This window comes from Stenella coeruleoalba (assembly GCF_951394435.1).
Source record: "Stenella coeruleoalba genome assembly, chromosome: 4".
In the NCBI taxonomy this organism is placed as follows: Eukaryota; Metazoa; Chordata; class Mammalia; order Artiodactyla; family Delphinidae; genus Stenella; species Stenella coeruleoalba.
Genome location: NC_137149.1, coordinates 95,484,109 through 95,501,838, shown reverse-complemented (window position 1 = coordinate 95,501,838; position 17,730 = coordinate 95,484,109). Strand labels below are relative to the sequence as shown.

The 17,730-nt window shown below is 44.0% G+C and overlaps 1 long non-coding RNA gene across 8 annotated transcripts in view; it reads left to right on the top strand.

The window, feature by feature from the left end:
• LOC307185420 overlaps positions 1-17,730 on the top strand; it is a 1,105,689-nt gene that overhangs the window by 345,498 nt on the left and 742,461 nt on the right. The gene's annotated exons all lie outside the window — the stretch shown is intronic.

Sequence of the window (17,730 nt, the reverse complement as noted above, 5' to 3'; positions counted from 1 at the left end):
GCCCTAATCTGGTTCCGGTACGGCACGCTGAGCCTTTGGTTATTTCCTCTTCCTGGTGGGAAATGAGAGTTAAATTTGCCCGTCCAGACACCTCCAGCTAGCCTCTCATTGGTTCTCGCTATTCCTGTTCATCTTCCGCAGAAATTGCAAACTGGGCCAAACAGGAGGTTAAAGGCGCTGACTCTCCAAGTGGGGAGAGTGTTAGTAAAGCGTCTGGAATGTTGCACCCGAGTACCAGGGGAGGAAAACTGAGACATATTTGAACACGTCTCCCGTTCACATGGTTGATCATACTTGGGTTCCACATGCATGTTTTAGCTGAAGGAAGAATACCTTAAACCTGGGTAGTTGAAACCCGTGGAATGGGTACCATGCAATATGACTTCAAAGGGTCTTCATTTGCTCACCGAACCTCTCCAATCCTATCACTGCTGCGTTTATGCCCCTGTACACATGCTTGATTCTCTTTCGGAGACATAGCAATCCATAGGTTTTAAGATACTTACTAGTCAGGTACATTCTTAGGCGTTTAATATGGGGTGTTGAGTCCATTTCGTTGAGCAAGGAGTAGCTCTTGTCTATTCCATATTTGGCTTAAGGAACTTTATCTGTGCTCATTTCAATCTCTGGTTTTATGCAGCACCCCAACTCACCTTTACCCTTAAGCAAGAATAAGTTGGTTTTCTAAATTTGAGACCCTGTTCTGTTCTGTAATTCAGTTCCTGTGTAGCCAAGTTTACATTCCGTGTATTACTGATATCTTATGATGTTTCTTTTTCTGTGTGACTTATTTCACTTAGAATCATCATACCTGAATCCACTCATTGTGCTGCTAAGGGTCTGATGACACAGACTTCATTGCTGAGTGATATTGCTTTGTAAGTAAATACCACAACTTCTTTATCCATTTTTCACTTTCTGCGATGTTGAACTTGTACTGTAAACGAGGTTCTTGTTAACAGAGCCGTTCCAAACTTTGGGGTGGCTGTGTCTTTTTGATTTTAATTTCCCTAAGCTATAGGACCATAAGTGGAAGTGCCCTAGGTTCTGTTGCTTTGTTTTTTAGATGTTTCAGGAAACACCATACACTTCTCCCGAGTGGTTGTTGGCAATTTACATCCCGCCCATCAGCATAACAAGGCTCCCAGTTCTCCATGGCCTGTCCTGCCTTTCTGGATTTTACACTTTTTTCAGATGGCCCTTTTGACCGGGGGGAAGTGAGACTTCATTGTAGTGCAGATTTCCTTTGCAAGCTTGCTTGGTTGGCCAAAAAGGGCGTATGCGTTTTTTCCTGAATATATTCAGGAAAAAACGCATACGCCCTTTTTGGCCAAGTGCATCATTGTGGACGTTCTGCCTCTTTTCCTATGCTTTCAATGCAATTCCAGTCTACCTCCTGAAATCGGTTTCCTGCAATTCTGCCCCGCTTTCAAGTCCTCTTGGCAGCCTTACTTCAGTCTATTTTTGGACGATAGCTGTCATTTATAACTCTGCAGGTTTGTGAATTACAGTGCCCCTGAGCTCCTTTCTTCAACTCGCTTTCTTTCGAGCTGGCCGCAGCACTGCAGGATGGCTTCAGGCCCTAATCTGGTTCCGGCACGGCACGCTGAGCCTTTGGTTATTTCCTCTTCCTGGTGGGAAATGAGAGTTAAATTTGCCCGTCCAGACACCTCCAGCTAGCCTCTCATTGGTTCTCGCTATTCCTGTTCATCTTCCGCAGAAATTGCAAACTGGGCCAAACAGGAGGTTAAAGGCGCTGACTCTCCAAGTGGGGAGAGTGTTAGTAAAGCGTCTGGAATGTTGCACCCGAGTACCAGGGGAGGAAAACTGAGACATATTTGAACACGTCTCCCGATCACATGGTTGATCATACTCTGGGTTCCACATGCATGTTTTAGCTGAAGGAAGAATACCTAAAACCTGGGTAGTTGAAACCCGTGGAATGGGTACCATGCAATATGACTTCAAAGGGTCTTCATTTGCTCACCGAACCTCTCCAATCCTATCACTGCTGCGTTTATGCCCCTGTACACATGCTTGATTCTCTTTCGGAGACATAGCAATCCATAGGTTTTAAGATACTTACTAGTCAGGTACATTCTTAGGCGTTTAATATGGGGTTTTGAGTCCATTTCGTTGAGCAAGGAGTAGCTCTTGTCTATTCCATATTTGGCTTAAGGAACTTTATCTGTGCTCATTTCAATCTCTGGTTTTATGCAGCACCCCAACTCACCTTTACCCTTAAGCAAGCATAAGTTGGTTTTCTAAATTTGAGACCCTGTTTTGTTTTGGAATGCAGTTCCTGTGTAGCCAAGTTTACATTCCGTGTATTACTGATATCTTATGATGTTTCTTTTTCTGTGTGACTTATTTCAGTTAGAATCATCGTACCTGAATCCACTCATTATGCTGCTATGGGCCTGATGACATAGATTTCATTGCTGAGTGATACTGCATTGTACGTAAGTACCACAAGTTCTTTATCCATTTTTCACTTTCTGCGATGTTGAACTTGTACTGTAAACGAGGTTCTTGTAAACAGAGCCGTTCCAAACTTTGGGGTGGCTGTGTCTTTTTGATTTTAATTTCCCTAAGCTATAGGACCATAAGTGGCAGTGCCCTAGGCTCTGTTGCTTTGTTTTTTAGTTGTTTCAGGAAACACCATACACTTCTCCCGAGTGGTTGTTGGCAATTTACATCCCGCCCATCAGCATAACAAGGCTCCCAGTTCTCCATGGCCTGTCCTGCCTTTCTGGATTTTACACTTTTTTCAGATGGCCCTTTTGACCGGGGGGAAGTGAGACTTTATTGTAGTGCAGATTTCCTTTGCAAGCTTGCTTGGTTGGCCAAAAAGGGCGTATGCGTTTTTTCCTGAATATATTCAGGAAAAAACGCATACGCCCTTTTTGGCCAAGTGCATCATTGTGGACGTTCTGCCTCTTTTCCTATGCTTTCAATGCAATTCCAGTCTACCTCCTGAAATCGGTTTCCTGCAATTCTGCCCCGCTTTCAAGTCCTCTTGGCAGCCTTACTTCAGTCTATTTTTGGACGATAGCTGTCATTTATAACTCTGCAGGTTTGTGAATTACAGTGCCCCTGAGCTCCTTTCTTCAACTCGCTTTCTTGTGACCTGGCCGCAACACCGCAGGACGGCTTCAGGCCCTAATGTGGTTCCGGCACGGCACGCTGAGCCTTTGGTTATTTCCGCCTCCTGGTGGGAAATGAGAGTTAAATTTGCCCGTCCAGACACCTCCAGCTAGCCTCTCATTGGTTCTCGCTATTCCTGTTCATCTTCCGCAGAAATTGCAAACTGGGCCAAACAGGAGGTTAAAGGCGCTGACTCTCCAAGTGGGGAGAGTGTTAGTAAAGCGTCTGGAATGTTGCACCCGAGTACCAGGGGAGGAAAACTGAGACATATTTGAACACGTCTCCCGATCACATGGTTGATCATACTCTAGGTTCCACATGCATGTTTTAGCTGAAGGAAGAATACCTAAAACCTGGGTAGTTGAAACCCGTGGAATGGGTACCATGCAATATGACTTCAAAGGGTCTTCATTTGCTCACCGAACCTCTCCAATCCTATCACTGCTGCGTTTATGCCCCTGTACACATGCTTGATTCTCTTTCGGAGACATAGCAATCCATAGGTTTTAAGATACTTACTAGTCAGGTACATTCTTAGGCGTTTAATATGGGGTTTTGAGTCCATTTCGTTGAGCAAGGAGTAGCTCTTGTCTATTCCATATTTGGCTTAAGGAACTTTATCTGTGCTCATTTCAATATCTGGTTTTATGCAGCACCCCAACTCACCTTTCCCCTTAAGCAAGCATAAGTTGGTTTTCTAAATTTGAGACCCTGTTCTGTTTTCCAATGCAGTTCCTGTGTAGCCAAGTTTACATTCCGTGTATTACTGATATCTTATGATGTTTCTTTTTCTGTGTGACTTATTTCAGTTAGAATCATCGTACCTGAATCCACTCATTATGCTGCTACGGGCCTGATGACATAGATTTCATTGCTGAGTGATACTGCATTGTACGTAAGTACCACAAGTTCTTTATCCATTTTTCACTTTCTGCGATGTTGAACTTGTACTGTAAACGAGGTTCTTGTAAACAGAGGCGTCCCAAACTTTGGGGTGGCTGTGTCTTTTTGATTTTAATTTCCCTAAGCTATAGGACCATAAGTGGCAGTGCCCTAGGCTCTGTTGCTTTGTTTTTTAGATGTTTCAGGAGACACCATACACCTCTCCCGAGTGTCTGTTGGCAATTTACATCCCGCCCATAAGCATAACAAGGCTCCCAGTTCTCCATGGCCTGTCCTGCCTTTCTGGATTTTACACTTTTTTCAGATGGCCCTTTTGACCGGGGGGAAGTGAGACTTCATTGTAGTGCAGATTTCCTTTGCAAGCTTGCTTGGTTGGCCAAAAAGGGCGTATGCGTTTTTTCCTGAATATATTCAGGAAAAAACGCATACGCCCTTTTTGGCCAAGTGCATCATTGTGGACGTTCTGCCTCTTTTCCTATGCTTTCAATGCAATTCCAGTCTACCTCCTGAAATCGGTTTCCTGCAATTCTGCCCCGCTTTCAAGTCCTCTTGGCAGCCTTACTTCAGTCTATTTTTGGACGATAGCTGTCATTTATAACTCTGCAGGTTTGTGAATTACAGTGCCCCTGAGCTCCTTTCTTCAACTCGCTTTCTTTTGAGCTGGCCGCAACACCGCAGGATGGCTTCAGGCCCTAATCTGGTTCCGGCACGGCACGCTAAGCCTTTGGTTATTTCCTCTTCCTGGTGGGAAATGAGAGTTAAATTTGCCCGTCCAGACACCTCCAGCTAGCCTCTCATTGGTTCTCGCTATTCCTGTTCATCTTCCGCAGAAATTGCAAACTGTGCCAAACAGGAGGTTAAAGGCGCTGACTCTCCAAGTGGGGAGAGTGTTAGTAAAGCGTCTGGAATGTTGCACCCGAGTACCAGGGGAGGAAAACTGAGACATATTTGAACACGTCTCCCGTTCACATGGTTGATCATACTCTGGGTTCCACATGCATGTTTTAGCTGAAGGAAGAATACCTAAAACCTGGGTAGTTGAAACCCGTGGAATGGGTACCATGCAATATGACTTCAAAGGGTCTTCATTTGCTCACCGAACCTCTCCAATCCTATCACTGCTGCGTTTATGCCCCTGTACACATGCTTGATTCTCTTTCGGAGACATAGCAATCCATAGGTTTTAAGATACTTACTAGTCATGTACATTCTTAGGCGTTTAATATGCGGTGTTGAGTCCATTTCGTTGAGCAAGGAGTAGCTCTTGTCTATTCCATATTTGGCTTAAGGAACTTTATCTGTGCTCATTTCAATCTCTGGTTTTATGCAGCAACCCAACTCACCTTTCCCCTTAAGCAAGCATAAGTTGGTTTTCTAAATTTGAGACCCTGTTCTGTTCTGTAATTCAGTTCCTGTGTAGCCAAGTTTACATTCCGTGTATTACTGATATCTTATGATGTTTCTTTTTCTGTGTGACTTACTTCAGTTAGAATCATCATACCTGAATCCACTCATTGTGCTGCTAAGGGCCTGATGACACAGATTTCATTGCTGAGTGATATTGCTTTGTAAGTAAATACCACAACTTCTTTATCCATTTTTCACTTTCTGCGATGTTGAACTTGTACTGTAAACGAGGTTCTTGTAAACAGAGCCGTTCCAAACTTTGGGGTGGCTGTGTCTTTTTGATTTTAATTTCCCTAAGCTATAGGACCATAAGTGGAAGTGCCCTAGGTTCTGTTTCTTTGTTTTTTAGATGTTTCAGGAAACACCATACACTTCTCCCGAGTGTCTGTTGGCAATTTACATCCCGCCCATCAGCATAACAAGGCTCCCAGTTCTCCATGGCCTGTCCTGCCTTTCTGGATTTTACACTTTTTTCAGATGGCCCTTTTGACCGGGGGGAAGTGAGACTTCATTGTAGTGCAGATTTCCTTTGCAAGCTTGCTTGGTTGGCCAAAAAGGGCGTATGCGTTTTTTCCTGAATATATTCAGGAAAAAACGCATATGCCCTTTTTGGCCAAGTGCATCATTGTGGACGTTCTGCCTCTTTTCCTATGCTTTCAATGCAATTCCAGTCTACCTCCTGAAATCGGTTTCCTGCAATTCTGCCCCGCTTTCAAGTCCTCTTGGCAGCCTTACTTCAGTCTATTTTTGGACGATAGCTGTAATTTATAACTCTGCAGGTTTGTGAATTACAGTGCCCCTGAGCTCCTTTCTTCAACTCGCTTTCTTTTGAGCTGGCCGCAACACCGCAGGATGGCTTCAGGCCCTAATCTGGTTCCGGTACGGCACGCTGATCCTTTGGTTATTTCCTCTTCCTGGTGGGAAATGAGAGTTAAATTTGCCCGTCCAGACACCTCCAGCTAGCCTCTCATTGGTTCTCGCTATTCCTGTTCATCTTCCGCAGAAATTGCAAACTGGGCCAAACAGGAGGTTAAAGGCGCTGACTCTCCAAGTGGGGAGAGTGTTAGTAAAGCATCTGAAATGTTGCACCCGAGTACCAGGGGAGGAAAACTGAGACATATTTGAACACGTCTCCCGTTCACATGGTTGATCATACTTGGGTTCCACATGCATGTTTTAGCTGAAGGAAGAATACCTTAAACCTGGAGAGTTGAGACCCGTGTAATGGGTACCATGCAATATGACTTCAAAGGGTCTTCATTTGCTCACCGAACCTCTCCAATCCTATCACTGCTGCGTTTATGCCCCTGTACACATGCTTGATTCTCTTTCGGAGACATAGCAATCCATAGGTTTTAAGATACTTACTAGTCAGGTACATTCTTAGGCGTTTAATATGCGGTGTTGAGTCCATTTCGTTGAGCAAGGAGTAGCTCTTGTCTATTCCATATTTGACTTAAGGAACTTTATCTGTGCTCATTTCAATCTCTGGTTTTATGCAGCACCCCAACTCACCTTTACCCTTAAGGAAGAATAAGTTGGTTTTCTAAATTTGAGACCCTGTTCTGTTCTGTAATTCAGTTCCTGTGTAGCCAAGTTTACATTCCGTGTATTACTGATATCTTATGATGTTTCTTTTTCTGTGTGACTTACTTTAGTTAGAATCATCATACCTGAATCCACTCATTGTGATGCTAAGGGCCTGATGACATAGATTTCATTGCTGAGTGATATTGCTTTGTAAGTAAATACCACAACTTCTTTATCCATTTTTCACTTTCTGCGATGTTGAACTTGTACTGTAAACGAGGTTCTTGTAAACAGAGGCGTCCCAAACTTTGGGGTGGCTGTGTCTTTTTGATTTTAATTTCCCTAAGCTATAGGACCATAAGTGGCAGTGCCCTAGGCTCTGTTGCTTTGTTTTTTAGATGTTTCAGGAGACACCATACACTTCTCCCGAGTGTCTGTTGGCAATTTACATCCCGCCCATCAGCATAACAAGGCTCCCAGTTCTCCATGGCCTGTCCTGCCTTTCTGGATTTTACACTTTTTTCAGATGGCCCTTTTGACCGGGGGGAAGTGAGACTTCATTGTAGTGCAGATTTCCTTTGCAAGCTTGCTTGGTTGGCCAAAAAGGGCGTATGCGTTTTTTCCTGAATATATTCAGGAAAAAACGCATACGCCCTTTTTGGCCAAGTGCATCATTGTGGATGTTCTGCCTCTTTTCCTATGCTTTCAATGCAATTCCAGTCTACCTCCTGCAATCGGTTTCCTGCAATTCTGCCCCGCTTTCAAGTCCTCTTGGCAGCCTTACTTCAGTCTATTTTTGGACGATAGCTGTCATTTATAACTCTGCAGGTTTGTGAATTACAGTGTGCCTGAGCTCCTTTCTTCAACTCGCTTTCTTTTGAGCTGGCCGCAACACCGCAGGATGGCTTCAGGCCCTAATCTGGTTCTGGCACGGCACGCTGAGCGTTTGGTTAATTCCTCTTCCTGGTGGGAAATGAGAGTTAAATTTGCCCGTCCAGACACCTCCAGCTAGCCTCTCATTGGTTCTCGCTATTCCTGTTCATCTTCCGCAGAAATTGCAAACTGGGCCAAACAGGAGGTTAAAGGGACTGACTCTCCAAGTCGGGAGAGTGTTAGTAATGCGTCTGGAATGTTGCACCCGAGTACCAGGGTACGAAAACTGAGACATATTTGAACACGTCTCCCGATCACATGGTTGATCATACTCTAGGTTCCACATTCATGTTTTAGCTGAAGGAAGAATACCTTAAACCTGGGTAGTTGAAACCCGTGGAATGGGTACCATGCAATATGACTTCAAAGGGTCTTCATTTGCTCACCGAACCTCTCCAATCCTATCACTGCTGCGTTTATTCCCCTGTACACATGCTTGATTCTCTTTCGGAGACATAGCAATCCATAGGTTTTAAGATACTTACTAGTCAGGTACATTCTTAGGCGTTTAATATGCGGTGTTGAGTCCATTTCGTTGAGCAAGGAGTAGCTCTTGTCTATTCCATATTTGACTTAAGGAACTTTATCTGTGCTCATTTCAATCTCTGGTTTTATGCAGCACCCCAACTCACCTTTACCCTTAAGCAAGCATAAGTTGGTTTTCTAAATTTGAGACCCTGTTCTGTTCTGTAATTCAGTTCCTGTGTAGCCAAGTTTACATTCCGTGTATTACTGATATCTTATGATGTTTCTTTTTCTGTGTGACTTACTTCAGTTAGAATCATCATACCTGAATCCACTCATTGTGCTGCTAAGGGCCTGATGACACAGACTTCATTGCTGAGTGATATTGCTTTGTAAGTAAATACCACAACTTCTTTATCCATTTTTCACTTTCTGCGATGTTGAACTTGTACTGTAAACGAGGTTCTTGTAAACAGAGCCGTTCCAAACTTTGGGGTGGCTGTGTCTTTTTGATTTTAATTTCCCTAAGCTATAGGACCATAAGTGGAAGTGCCCTAGGTTCTGTTGCTTTGTTTTTTAGATGTTTCAGGAAACACCATACACTTCTCCCGAGTGGTTGTTGGCAATTTACATCCCGCCCATCAGCATAACAAGGCTCCCAGTTCTCCATGGCCTGTCCTGCCTTTCTGGATTTTACACTTTTTTCAGATGGCCCTTTTGACCGGGGGGAAGTGAGACTTCATTGTAGTGCAGATTTCCTTTGCAAGCTTGCTTGGTTGGCCAAAAAGGGCGTATGCGTTTTTTCCTGAATATATTCAGGAAAAAACGCATACGCCCTTTTTGGCCAAGTGCATCATTGTGGACGTTCTGCCTCTTTTCCTATGCTTTCAATGCAATTCCAGTCTACCTCCTGAAATCGGTTTCCTGCAATTCTGCCCCGCTTTCAAGTCCTCTTGGCAGCCTTACTTCAGTCTATTTTTGGACGATAGCTGTCATTTATAACTCTGCAGGTTTGTGAATTACAGTGCCCCTGAGCTCCTTTCTTCAACTCGTTTTCTTTTGAGCTGGCCGCAACACCGCAGGATGTCTTCAGGCCCTAATCTGGTTCCGGTACGGCACGCGAGCCTTTGGTTATTTCCTCTTCCTGGTGGGAAATGAGAGTTAAATTTGCCCGTCCAGACACCTCCAGCTAGCCTCTCATTGGTTCTCGCTATTCCTGTTCATCTTCCACAGAAATTGCAAACTGGGCCAAACAGGAGGTTAAAGGCGCTGACTCTCCAAGTGGGGAGAGTGTTAGTAAAGCGTCTGGAATGTTGCACCCGAGTACCAGGGGAGGAAAACTGAGACATATTTGAACACGTCTCCCGTTCACATGGTTGATCATACTTGGGTTCCACATGCATGTTTTAGCTGAAGGAAGAATACCTTAAACCTGGGTAGTTTAAACCCGTGTAATGGGTACCATGCAATATGACTTCAAAGGGTCTTCATTTGCTCACCGAACATCTCCAATCCTATCACTGCTGCGTTTATGCCCCTGTACACATGCTTGATTCTCTTTCGGAGACATAGCAATCCATAGGTTTTAAGATACTTACTAGTCAGGTACATTCTTAGGCGTTTAATATGGGGTGTTGAGTCCATTTCGTTGAGCAAGGAGTAGCTCTTGTCTATTCCATATTTGGCTTAAGGAAATTTATCTGTGCTCATTTCAATCTCTGGTTTTATGCAGCACCCCAACTCACCTTTACCCTTAAGCAAGAATAAGTTGGTTTTCTAAATTTGAGACCCTGTTCTGTTCTGTAATTCAGTTCCTGTGTAGCCAAGTTTACATTCCGTGTATTACTGATATCTTATGATGTTTCTTTTTCTGTGTGACTTATTTCAGTTAGAATCATCATACCTGAATCCACTCATTGTGCTGCTAAGGGCCTGATGACACAGACTTCATTGCTGAGTGATATTGCTTTGTAAGTAAATACCACAACTTCTTTATCCATTTTTCACTTTCTGCGATGTTGAACTTGTACTGTAAACGAGGTTCTTGTAAACAGAGCCGTTCCAAACTTTGGGGTGGCTGTGTCTTTTTGATTTTAATTTCCCTAAGCTATAGGACCATAAGTGGAAGTGCCCTAGGTTCTGTTGCTTTGTTTTTTAGATGTTTCAGGAAACACCATACACTTCTCCCGAGTGGTTGTTGGCAATTTACATCCCGCCCATCAGCATAACAAGGCTCCCAGTTCTCCATGGCCTGTCCTGCCTTTCTGGATTTTACACTTTTTTCAGATGGCCCTTTTGACCGGGGGGAAGTGAGACTTCATTGTAGTGCAGATTTCCTTTGCAAGCTTGCTTGGTTGGCCAAATAGGGCGTATGCGTTTTTTCCTGAATATATTCAGGAAAAAACGCATATGCCCTTTTTGGCCAAGTGCATCATTGTGGACGTTCTGCCTCTTTTCCTATGCTTTCAATGCAATTCCAGTCTACCTCCTGAAATCGGTTTCCTGCAATTCTGCCCCGCTTTCAAGTCCTCTTGGCAGCCTTACTTCAGTCTATTTTTGGACGATAGCTGTCATTTATAACTCTGCAGGTTTGTGAATTACAGTGCCCCTGAGCTCCTTTCTTAAACTCGCTTTCTTTTGAGCTGGCCGCAACACCGCAGGATGGCTTCAGGCCCTAATCTGGTTCCGGTACGGCACGCTGAGCCTTTGGTTATTTCCTCTTCCTGGTGGGAAATGAGAATTAAATTTGCCCGTCCAGACACCTCCAGCTAGCCTCTCATTGGTTCTCGCTATTCCTGTTCATCTTCCGCAGAAATTGCAAACTGGGCCAAACAGGAGGTTAAAGGCGCTGACTCTCCAAGTGGGGAGAGTGTTAGTAAAGCGTCTGGAATGTTGCACCCGAGTACCAGGGGAGGAAAACTGAGACATATTTGAACACGTCTCCCGATCACATGGTTGATCATACTCTGGGTTCCACATGCATGATTTAGCTGAAGGAAGAATACCTAAAACCTGGGTAGTTGAAACCCGTGGAATGGGTACCATGCAATATGACTTCAAAGGGTCTTCATTTGCTCACCGAACCTCTCCAATCCTATCACTGCTGCGTTTATGCCCCTGTACACATGCTTGATTCGCTTTCGGAGACATAGCAATCCATAGGTTTTAAGATACTTACTAGTCAGGTACATTCTTAGGCGTTTAATATGCGGTGTTGAGTCCATTTCGTTGAGCAAGGAGTAGCTCTTCTCTATTCCATATATGGCTTAAGGAACTTTATCTGTGCTCATTTCAATCTCTGGTTTTATGCAGCATCCCAACTCACCTTTCCCCTTAAGCAAGCATAAGTTGGTTTTCTAAATTTGAGAACCTGTTCTGTTTTGGAATTCAGTTCCTGTGTAGCCAAGTTTACATTCCGTGTATTAGTGATATCTTATGATGTTTCTTTTTCTGTGTAACTTATTTCAGTTAGAATCATCATACCTGAATCCACTCATTATGCTGCTACGGGCCTGATGACATAGATTTCATTGCTGAGTGATACTGCATTGTACGTAAGTACCACAAGTTCTTTATCCATTTTTCACTTTCTGCGATGTTGAACTTGTACTGTAAACGAGGTTCTTGTAAACAGAGCCGTTCCAAACTTTGGGGTGGCTGTGTCTTTTTGATTTTAATTTCCCTAAGCTATAGTACCATAAGTGGAAGTGCCCTAGGCTCTGTTGCCTTGTTTTTTAGATGTTTCAGGAAACACCATACACTTCTCCAGAGTGTCTGTTGGCAATTTACATCCCGCCCATCAGCATAACAAGGCTCCCAGTTCTCAATGGCCTGTTGCCTTTCTGGATTTTACACTTTTTTCAGATGGCCCTTTTGACCGGGGGGAAGTGAGACTTCATTGTAGTGCAGATTTCCTTTGCAAGCTTGCTTGGTTGGCCAAAAAGGGCGTATGCGTTTTTTCCTGAATATATTCAGGAAAAAACGCATACGCCCTTTTTGGCCAAGTGCATCATTGTGGACGTTCTGCCTCTTTTCCTATGCTTTCAATGCAATTCCAGTCTACCTCCTGAAATCGGTTTCCTGCAATTCTGCCCCGCTTTCAAGTCCTCTTGGCAGCCTTACTTCAGTCTATTTTTGGACGATAGCTGTCATTTATAACTCTGCAGGTTTGTGAATTACAGTGCCCCTGAGCTCCTTTCTTCAACTCGCTTTCTTGTGACCTGGCCGCAACACCGCAGGATGGCTTCAGGCCCTAATCTGGTTCCGGCACGGCACGCTAAGCCTTTGGTTATTTCCTCTTCCTGTTGGGAAATGAGAGTTAAATTTGCCCGTCCAGACACCTCCAGCTAGCCTCTCATTGGTTCTCGCTATTCCTGTTCATCTTCCGCAGAAATTGCAAACTGTGCCAAACAGGAGGTTAAAGGCGCTGACTCTCCAAGTGGGGAGAGTGTTAGTAAAGCGTCTGGAATGTTGCACCCGAGTACCAGGGGAGGAAAACTGAGACATATTTGAAGACGTCTCCCGTTCACATGGTTGATCATACTCTGGGTTCCACATGCATGTTTTAGCTGAAGGAAGAATACCTAAAACCTGGGTAGTTGAAACCCGTGGAATGGGTACCATGCAATATGACTTCAAAGGGTCTTCATTTGCTCACCGAACCTCTCCAATCCTATCACTGCTGCGTTTATGCCCCTGTACACATGCTTGATTCTCTTTCGGAGACATAGCATTCCATAGGTTTTAAGATACTTACTAGTCATGTACATTCTTAGGCGTTTAATATGCGGTGTTGAGTCCATTTCGTTGAGCAAGGAGTAGCTCTTGTCTATTCCATATTTGGCTTAAGGAACTTTATCTGTGCTCATTTCAATCTCTGGTTTTATGCAGCACCCCAACTCACCTTTCCCCTTAAGCAAGCATATGTTGGTTTTCTAAATTTGAGACCCTGTTCTGTTCTGTAATTCAGTTCCTGTGTAGCCAAGTTTACATTCCGTGTATTACTGATATCTTATGATGTTTCTTTTTCTGTGTGACTTACTTCAGTTAGAATCATCATACCTGAATCCACTCATTGTGCTGCTAAGGGCCTGATGACACAGATTTCATTGCTGAGTGATATTGCTTTGTAAGTAAATACCACAACTTCTTTATCCATTTTTCACTTTCTGCGATGTTGAACTTGTACTGTAAACGAGGTTCTTGTAAACAGAGCCGTTCCAAACTTTGGGGTGGCTGTGTCTTTTTGATTTTAATTTCCCTAAGCTATAGGACCATAAGTGGAAGTGCCCTAGGTTCTGTTTCTTTGTTTTTTAGATGTTTCAGGAAACACCATACACTTCTCCCGAGTGTCTGTTGGCAATTTACATCCCGCCCATCAGCATAACAAGGCTCCCAGTTCTCCATGGCCTGTCCTGCCTTTCTGGATTTTACACTTTTTTCAGATGGCCCTTTTGACCGGGGGGAAGTGAGACTTCATTGTAGTGCAGATTTCCTTTGCAAGCTTGCTTGGTTGGCCAAAAAGGGCGTATGCGTTTTTTCCTGAATATATTCAGGAAAAAACGCATACGCCCTTTTTGGCCAAGTGCATCATTGTGGACGTTCTGCCTCTTTTCCTATGCTTTCAATGCAATTCCAGTCTACCTCCTGAAATCGGTTTCCTGCAATTCTGCCCCGCTTTCAAGTCCTCTTGGCAGCCTTACTTCAGTCTATTTTTGGACGATAGCTGTCATTTATAACTCTGCAGGTTTGTGAATTACAGTGCCCCTGAGCTCCTTTCTTCAACTCGCTTTCTTTTGAGCTGGCCGCAACACCGCAGGATGGCTTCAGGCCCTAATCTGGTTCCGGTACGGCACGCTGATCCTTTGGTTATTTCCTCTTCCTGGTGGGAAATGAGAGTTAAATTTGCCCGTCCAGACACCTCCAGCTAGCCTCTCATTGGTTCTCGCTATTCCTGTTCATCTTCCGCAGAAATTGCAAACTGGGCCAAACAGGAGGTTAAAGGCGCTGACTCTCCAAGTGGGGGGAGTGTTAGTAAAGCATCTGGAATGTTGCACCCGAGTACCAGGGGAGGAAAACTGAGACATATTTGAACACGTCTCCCGTTCACATGGTTGATCATACTTGGGTTCCACATGCATGTTTTAGCTGAAGGAAGAATACCTTAAACCTGGAGAGTTGAGACCCGTGTAATGGGTACCATGCAATATGACTTCAAAGGGTCTTCATTTGCTCACCGAACCTCTCCAATCCTATCACTGCTGCGTTTATGCCCCTGTACACATGCTTGATTCTCTTTCGGAGACATAGCAATCCATAGGTTTTAAGATACTTACTAGTCAGGTACATTCTTAGGCGTTTAATATGCGGTGTTGAGTCCATTTCGTTGAGCAAGGAGTAGCTCTTGTCTATTCCATATTTGACTTAAGGAACTTTATCTGTGCTCATTTCAATCTCTGGTTTTATGCAGCACCCCAACTCACCTTTACCCTTCAGCAAGCATAAGTTGGTTTTCTAAATTTGAGACCCTGTTCTGTTCTGTAATTCAGTTCCTGTGTAGCCAAGTTTACATTCCGTGTATTACTGATATCTTATGATGTTTCTTTTTCTGTGTGACTTACTTCAGTTAGAATCATCATACCTGAATCCACTCATTGTGCTGCTAAGGGCCTGATGACATAGATTTCATTGCTGAGTGATGTTGCTTTGTAAGTAAATACCACAACTTCTTTATCCATTTTTCACTTTCTGCGATGTTGAACTTGTACTGTAAACGAGGTTCTTGTAAACAGAGGCGTCCCAAACTTTGGGGTGGCTGTGTCTTTTTGATTTTAATTTCCCTAAGCTATAGGACCATAAGTGGCAGTGCCCTAGGCTCTGTTGCTTTGTTTTTTAGATGTTTCAGGAGACACCATACACTTCTCCCGAGTGTCTGTTGGCAATTTACATCCCGCCCATCAGCATAACAAGGCTCCCAGTTCTCCATGGTCTGTCCTGCCTTTCTAGATTTTACACTTTTTTCAGATGGCCCTTTTGACCGGGGGGAAGTGAGACTTCATTGTAGTGCAGATTTCCTTTGCAAGCTTGCTTGGTTGGCCAAAAAGAGCGTATGCGTTTTTTCCTGAATATATTCAGGAAAAAACGCATACGCCCTTTTTGGCCAAGTGCATCATTGTGGACGTTCTGCCTCTTTTCCTATGCTTTCAATGCAATTCCAGTCTACCTCCTGAAATCGGTTTCCTGCAATTCTGCCCCGCTTTCAAGTCCTCTTGGCAGCCTTACTTCAGTCTATTTTTGGACGATAGCTGTCATTTATAACTCTGCAGGTTTGTGAATTACAGTGTGCCTGAGCTCCTTTCTTCAACTCGCTTTCTTTTGAGCTGGCCGCAACACCGCAGGATGGCTTCAGGCCCTAATCTGGTTCTGGCACGGCACGCTGAGCGTTTGGTTAATTCCTCTTCCTGGTGGGAAATGAGAGTTAAATTTGCCCGTCCAGACACCTCCAGCTAGCCTCTCATTGGTTCTCGCTATTCCTGTTCATCTTCCGCAGAAATTGCAAACTGGGCCAAACATGAGGTTAAAGGGACTGACTCTCCAAGTTCGGAGAGTGTTAGTAAAGCGTCTGGAATGTTGCACCCGAGTACCAGGGTACGAAAACTGAGACATATTTGAACACGTCTCCCGATCACATGGTTGATCATACTCTAGGTTCCACATGCATGTTTTAGCTGAAGGAAGAATACCTTAAACCTGGGTAGTTGAAACCCGTGGAATGGGTACCATGCAATATGACTTCAAAGGGTCTTCATTTGCTCACCGAACCTCTCCAATCCTATCACTGCTGCGTTTATTCCCCTGTACACATGCTTGATTCTCTTTCGGAGACATAGCAATCCATAGGTTTTAAGATACTTACTAGTCAGGTACATTCTTAGGCGTTTAATATGCGGTGTTGAGTCCATTTCGTTGAGCAAGGAGTAGCTCTTGTCTATTCCATATTTGACTTAAGGAACTTTATCTGTGCTCATTTCAATCTCTGGTTTTATGCAGCACCCCAACTCACCTTTACCCTTAAGCAAGCATAAGTTGGTTTTCTAAATTTGAGACCCTGTTCTGTTCTGTAATTCAGTTCCTGTGTAGCCAAGTTTACATTCCGTGTATTACTGATATCTTATGATGTTTCTTTTTCTGTGTGACTTACTTCAGTTAGAATCATCATACCTGAATCCACTCATTGTGCTGCTAAGGGCCTGATGACACAGACTTCATTGCTGAGTGATATTGCTTTGTAAGTAAATACCACAACTTCTTTATCCATTTTTCACTTTCTGCGATGTTGAACTTGTACTGTAAACGAGGTTCTTGTAAACAGAGCCGTTCCAAACTTTGGGGTGGCTGTGTCTTTTTGATTTTAATTTCCCTAAGCTATAGGACCATAAGTGGAAGTGCCCTAGGTTCTGTTGCTTTGTTTTTTAGATGTTTCAGGAAACACCATACACTTCTCCCGAGTGGTTGTTGGCAATTTACATCCCGCCCATCAGCATAACAAGGCTCCCAGTTCTCCATGGCCTGTCCTGCCTTTCTGGATTTTACACTTTTTTCAGATGGCCCTTTTGACCGGGGGGAAGTGAGACTTCATTGTAGTGCAGATTTCCTTTGCAAGCTTGCTTGGTTGGCCAAAAAGGGCGTATGCGTTTTTTCCTGAATATATTCAGGAAAAAACACATACGCCCTTTTTGGCCAAGTGCATCATTGTGGACGTTCTGCCTCTTTTCCTATGCTTTCAATGCAATTCCAGTCTACCTCCTGAAATCGGTTTCCTGCAATTCTGCCCCGCTTTCAAGTCCTCTTGGCAGCCTTACTTCAGTCTATTTTTGGACGATAGCTGTCATTTATAACTCTGCAGGTTTGTGAATTACAGTGCCCCTGAGCTCCTTTCTTCAACTCGCTTTCTTGTGACCTGGCCGCAACACCGCAGGATGGCTTCAGGCCCTAATCTGGTTCCGGTACGGCACGCTGAGCCTTTGGTTATTTCCTCTTCCTGGTGGGAAATGAGAGTTAAATTTGCCCGTCCAGACACCTCCAGCTAGCCTCTCATTGGTTCTCGCTATTCCTGTTCATCTTCCGCAGAAATTGCAAACTGGGCCAAACAGGAGGTTAAAGGCGCTGACTCTCCAAGTGGGGAGAGTGTTAGTAAAGCGTCTGGAATGTTGCACCCGAGTACCAGGGGAGGAAAACTGAGACATATTTGAACACGTCTCCCGATCACATGGTTGATCATACTCTGGGTTCCACATGCATGTTTTAGCTGAAGGAAGAATACCTAAAACCTGGGTAGTTGAAACC